The sequence below is a fragment of the Heteronotia binoei genome, chromosome 20 (assembly GCF_032191835.1).
Source record: "Heteronotia binoei isolate CCM8104 ecotype False Entrance Well chromosome 20, APGP_CSIRO_Hbin_v1, whole genome shotgun sequence".
Classification (NCBI taxonomy): Eukaryota; Metazoa; Chordata; class Lepidosauria; order Squamata; family Gekkonidae; genus Heteronotia; species Heteronotia binoei.
In genome coordinates this window covers 25,831,739-25,838,136 of record NC_083242.1, presented here as the reverse complement: position 1 = coordinate 25,838,136, position 6,398 = coordinate 25,831,739, and positions in this window count along the sequence as shown.

Sequence of the window (6,398 nt, the reverse complement as noted above, 5' to 3'; positions counted from 1 at the left end):
AGATATAGGCGATTGTAAGCCGCTCTGAGTCTCTGATTCAGAGAGAAGGGTGGGGTATAAATCTGCAATTCTTCTTCTTCTTCTTCTTCAACAGTGATTTAGCAACGTCCATTTTGCAAAGTGTTTTTTTTCTTTCACAGTGAGCCCCTTCTTTGGCAGTTGGTTTTTCAGACGGGCAATTCAGAGTACGTACCTTTGCTTTTTTAAAAAAGCAGTTCCCTGCCATCTGACTCTGCCTTATTATCCTGCTGGGGGGTCTTCTTTGCAATTCCGTTATTTGACAGAAGGGACTGCTGTGCTAATTTCTCTCCATTCCTGGCAGTTGTTGTTGAAACAGAAAACAGCTTTTCCTTGTTTAACCAGACATTTATTTTATTTGTTAACCCTCCACCACAACTGCTGCACGCACACCACACACACACACACCCCTCCCTCCAAGTTTGCCATTCATTTATTGGTCTGATGTTTGTTTGTTTTTCCTCAGAAGCCTGCGCAACTTCTTTGGTCCACACCAAAGCTTTCTCCAGTAAACACATTCAGGGACAAATTAATGCATGGACATTGAACGGATATGTGAATCTGTCTGCCCAGAAGTGCTTTTAAGCAAAAACAAGCATTGGCCAAGATGGAGTCTGATGCAAACATCCTGAGATCTTGCTCCCTCTAAGTTGGGGGAGGGACAGTGGCTCAACGGTAGAGCATCTGCTTGGTAAGCAGAAGGTCCCAGGTTCAATCCCCGGCATCTCCAAATTAAAAAAAAAGGGTCTAGGTAAGTAGGCGTGAAAAACCTCAGCTTGAGACCCTGCAGAGCCGCTGCCAGTCTGAGTAGACAATACTGGCTTTGATGGACCCAGGGTCTGATTCAGTAGAAAGCAGCTTCATAGGTTCATATATGTTTTAATCTGCCTGTGTGATACGTTTTCCTCCCTGGGAACGACGAGGCCGCGTTCGGAAGACTGGAGGGTTCCCATATGAGGAGGACATTATGAGTTGTTTACAGTTTGTTTTATCTCCAGAGCTTCAGTGGAATTTTAATTGAATGCTGTGATGATGGGACCAGCTCTGCTCTGCTAAGAGACCTCCAGAGGCTTTGCGCTCTCTCTCTCTCTAGTTTTCACTCATTTTAACTGTGCAGCCTGGTCCCCCATCCAAGGCAAAATGAACGACGAGTGTGGGACTGGCTGGGGGAGGAGCTTTGTGAATTTTAACGCCTCCGGTAGCCAAGGAAGAGGCTACTAACAGGGCACTTGCCCCACTCTTAACCCGTAGCTTTTAGCTAGAGGTGGTGTGGGAAGCTCAACTCTCTCCCGTGTAATAGAGGAAAGGAAGGATTTTCCTCTTGGCAAACGCTCACTGAACTCTTTCAGAGGTGACTCGATAAGAAGAAGAAGATGATATTGGATTTCTATCCCGCCCTCCACTCCGAAGAGTCTCAGAGCGGCTCACAATCTCCTTTACCTTCCTCCCCCACAACAGACACCCTGTGAGGTGGGTGGGACTGGAGAGGGCTCTCCCAGCAGCTGCCCTTTCAAGGACAGAGTCTCAGAGCGGCCTACAATCTCCTTTACCTTCCTCCCCCACAACAGACACCCTGTGAGGTGGGTGGGGCTGGAGAGGGCTCTCACAGCAGCTGCCCTTTCAAGGACAGAGTCTCAGAGCGGCCTACAATCTCCTTTCCCTTCCTCCCCCACAACAGACACCCTGTGAGGTGGGTGGGGCTGGAGAGGGCTCTCACAGCAGCTGCCCTTTCAAGGACAGAGTCTCAGAGCGGCCTTCAATCTCCTTTACCTTCCTCCCCCACAACAGACACCCTGTGAGGTGGGTGGGGCTGGAGAGGGCTCTCACAGCAGCTGCCCTTTCAAGGACAGAGTCTCAGAGCGGCCTTCAATCTCCTTTCCCTTCTTCCCCCACAACAGACACCCTGTGAGGTGGGTGGGGCTGGAGAGGGCTCTCACAGCAGCTGCCCTTTCAAGGACAGAGTCTCAGAATGGCTCACAATCTCCTTTCCCTTCTTCCCCCACAACAGACACCCTGTGAGGTGGGTGGGGCTGGAGAGGGCTTTCACAGCAGCTGCCCTTTCAAGGACAACCTGTGCCAGAGCTATGGCTGACCCAAGGCCATTCCAGCAGGTGCAAGTGGAGGAGTGGGGAATCAAACCCGTTTCTCCCAGATAAGAGTCCGCACACTTAACCACTACACCAAACTGGCTCTCCAAGGTCTTTGGACTTCATACTTCTATCGACAACTTCTTCCTGGTGTCTGGAAGCCCACCCTTTGAGAGGAAGAACGCTCTTGCAGCAGACGGGAGAGCATGTGGTGCGGCTTGCCTGTCTCTGGGTTGCTGCAGGCAACGGATGAACAAACGACGAGGCAGCCAGAAGGCTCCTTGGGGCCACCTCCTGGGTATGTTCGTGGTTCCAGAGTGCACATGGGGCAGGGGGATCCCATCCTTCCGGAATGGCAGGGACTCGGGTGTGTCTGGCAGGGGCGAGTCCTATGCAGGGACAACAAGAGTGGCCTGCTCCACTTGGGTGAGAGCCAGAATGAGGGGGGGTCATTTCTGCCACTTCCCCTCCTTACCAGTCCACCCTCCCCTGACCCCAGGTGTGGCATGATTCCCAAGGGCAGTGAGGCATCCCAGTCCTGAGAGTTTATTTAAAGAAGGTTTTCCCATTCGCTGTCTTGCTGTTAAACCAAAATCTCTACCCCAGCATTAAAAGAAGGGATTCTTTTATCCAGGTCTTGACCGTCTTCTGTTCTCCCGCAGGACTCTTAGCGGTTTCCAACCTGTCGGCAGCCTCTCTTCTCTGGGTAAGCCTCCTTTCTCAGAGCTAAAAAAACCCCACCCAGTTATTTCCAGCTTCTTCTGTCATCTTGCAGTTTGCATTCAGATCCTTTTGGCAGTGCAGCTCAGCCCTGGGTCCTTTCCTTGAAAGGGGAGCCCCAGAACTGACCGACTCCTCTTGGACTGCTAAAGATGGGCTGGCTGCTTCAACTTAACTGCTTGACCCTCTTAGATAGGGTAAAGGCCACACTGCTGAAACTGCGCCCGTCTTCCCCAGAACTTGACAGCAAAATAGGTGCCTGTCTACAGCAGAAATGAAGAAGAGATTGGATTTATATCCCGCCCTTCACTGGCCAAAGGAGTCTCTGAGTGGCTTCCAATCGCCTGTCCTTTCCCCTCCCCACAACAGACGCCCCGCGAGCAGTATTCCCTCTGAGCTGTGGAGTCTTGTGAGCAAAAAATTTACTTCGTGAGCTGCTGGCATTTAAATTTGTGAGCTGCTGCATCAATTAGTTTGCTTTGGAGGCATTTTTCCAGAGCGAAGACAAAAATGTGTGAGCCAGGGCCTAAAAACCGTGAGCTAGCTCACACTAACTCAGCTTAGACGGAGAGCAGAGTAGCTCAGAGAGAACCATGATTGATCCAAGGTCATTCCAGCAGGTGCATGTGGAGGAGTGGGGAATCAAACTGGGTTCTCCCAGATAAGAGCCTGCATGCTTAACCACTACAACCAAGCTTTTGCAGAAATGCACAGGCTGCAATTGGGAAAGGATTCCTGCCAACTGCCTTGGGCAAGAAGAAGTGTGTTGCGAGATGTCGTAGAGAGGAGAGCATTTCCTCCCGTGCTAGCATACACATTGTCCATGCTGAAGAGCTGGAGGAATAGCTCACTTGGCAGGAGAGAGGAGGAGCCTGCCTGAAATTGAGGGTCTGGGGTGGGGGTGCGGGCAGCTCAAGCTTCAGCTGAACGAGGCCTCAGTAGGACGGATCCAGGCCATTCTGTCTGCATGAGAGAGCGAGATAAGGAGAAAATGATACTGGCTTTATATCTCGCCCTCCACTCCGAAGAGTCTCAGAGCAGCCTACAATCTCCTTTCCCTTCCTCCCCCAAAACAGACACCCTGTGAGGTGGGTGGGGCTGAGAGGGCTCCCACAGCAGCTGTCCTTTCAAGGGCAGAGTCTCAGAGCGGCTCACAATCTCCTTTACTCTTCCTCCCCCACAACAGACACCCTGTGAGGTGGGTGGGGCTGAGAGGGCTCCCACAGCAGCTGTCCTTTCAAGGGCAGAGTCTCAGAGTGGCTCACAATCTCCTTTACCTTCTTCCCCCACAACAGACACCCTGTGAGGTGGGTGGGGCTGAGAGGGCTCTCACAGCAGCTGCCCTTTTAAGGACAGAGTCTCAGCGGCCTACAATCTCCTTTACCTTCCTCTCCCACAACAGCTGCCCTTTCAAGGACAGAGCCTCAGAGTGGCTCACAATCTCCTTTACCTTCCTCTCCCACAACAGACACCCTGTGAGGTGGGTGGGGCTGAGAGGGCTCCCACAGCAGCTGTCCTTTCAAGGGCAGAGTCTCAGAGTGGCTCACAATCTCCTTTACCTTCTTCCCCCACAACAGACACCCTGTGAGGTGGGTGGGGCTGAGAGGGCTCTCACAGCAGCTGCCCTTTTAAGGACAGAGTCTCAGCGGCCTACAATCTCCTTTACCTTCCTCTCCCACAACAGCTGCCCTTTCAAGGACAGAGCCTCAGAGTGGCTCACAATCTCCTTTACCTTCCTCTCCCACAACAGACACCCTGTGAGGTGGGTGGGGCTGGAGAGGGCTCTCACAGCAGCTGCCTTTTCAAGGACAACCTCTGCCAGAGCCATTCCAGCAGGTGCAAGTGGAGGAGTGGGGAATCAAACCCGGTTCTCCCAGATAAAAGTCCACACACTTAACCACTGCACCAAACTGGCTCTCCAAATACTCTCGAAAGCTGCCACCCTGAAAATCTCACCGGTCTCGAAAGTGTTGCTGGACTTGAATCCAGCTCTTCTGTCGCAACTGAACTAAATCCTTTATCTGAGTAAAGATCACTGTGTTTCTTATTTGTTGTTTTGTGTGCAATGAGTACAATACAGCCAAGATTCCACAGTTGGTGGGAGGGGGAGAGATTGGGGCAGTTTTAAAGATCAATAAAATTAATAAAATGGGGGGGGGAGTTGCAGCCTAGGGTGGGGAACTTCCCTTGCATTCCTTCAGATGAAGGGGAAACCAGGCTGTGGTCCTCAAAAGCTCCTGCTAGAATGATGAAGCATCAGGAGCCACCTTGTGTCTTTCTGCCTCGATAGACTTAAGGGGGCTCCCCTGCCCACCACTGGGCATCGTTTTTTGATGGAAGATTTGTCTGTCGTTGAAGCATGCCCACTTGCCAGACATCTTTTCACAGGCATCATTTAAGAAGGGCTGAGGGAGCGGGAGGGGAGCTGACGAGAAACGTAGCTTCCGAGCAGGAGAGAGAAACGTGTTGTCCCGTTAACAGCTTCGGCCCATTTTCAGTTGGGCTTGGCAGCTGCCTGGGCCTTGTTTGTGCAGCTGGGATTGATAACAGATTCTCCCTTGGCTGCATCCAGGTGGATCCGGGCTCACCCTGAAGTGATTTCTCCCAATAGCACTGGAGCCCACACTGAGCCTGGCAGCACAATATCCACCAGGGCTCTGGCATACCAACAAGGCACACGTTGCCCACGTTGAATGGATAAGAGGGCAGCTCAAACTCAACCAGAGCCTTTGCCTTGCAAAGTGTCACTGTATGAAGGGCCCAAACAAATGACTCCCAACTTTTGCAACGAAGCAGAGCATGTTAAGAACATAAGAGAAGCCATGTTGGATCAGGCCAACAGCCCATCAAGTCCAACACTCTGTGTCACACAGTGGCAAAAAATGTTATATACACACATACACTGTGGCTAATAGCCACTGATGGACCTGTGCTCCATATTTTTATCTAAACCCCTCTTGAAGGTGGCTATACTTGTGGCCGCCACCACCTCCTGTGGCAGTGAATTCCACATGTTAATCACCCTTTGGGTGAAGAAGTACTTCCTTTTATCCGTCTTAACCTGTCTGCTCAGCAATTTCATCGAATGCCCATCGAATGTTGTTATGCCCCAGCTACAAAATAGGGGCTGGTGCATTTCCAGTTCGGCTTAACTAGGCATGGGGCGTTTTCGCACTCACCTTCAGCCGGCACGACCCCCCTCTTCACCGCGCAAGATCTGCATGGATTTCGCACTAAATGCCGCGGAGCAGCCGGAAGAGCCGGAAGCTCCCGGCGCAAAAGCCGCTCAAACGTAAACCGCCAAAAAGCAGTTTCCGTTTGCGCGGCTTTTGCGACGGGAGTTTCCGGCTCTTCCGGCTGCTCCGCGGCATTTAGTGCGAAATCCGCGCAGATCCTGCGCGGTGAAGAGGGGGGTTGCGCCGGCTGAAGGTGAGTGCGAAAACGCCCCATGGTGTAATGTGCTGCACTGGCAGGAGATTGTGAGCCGCTCTGAGATTCAGAGTGGAGGGTGAGATATAAATCCAATTTCTGTCTTTCCAAGACAAGCTCACTATCAGCTGAGAAGGGGGTGGG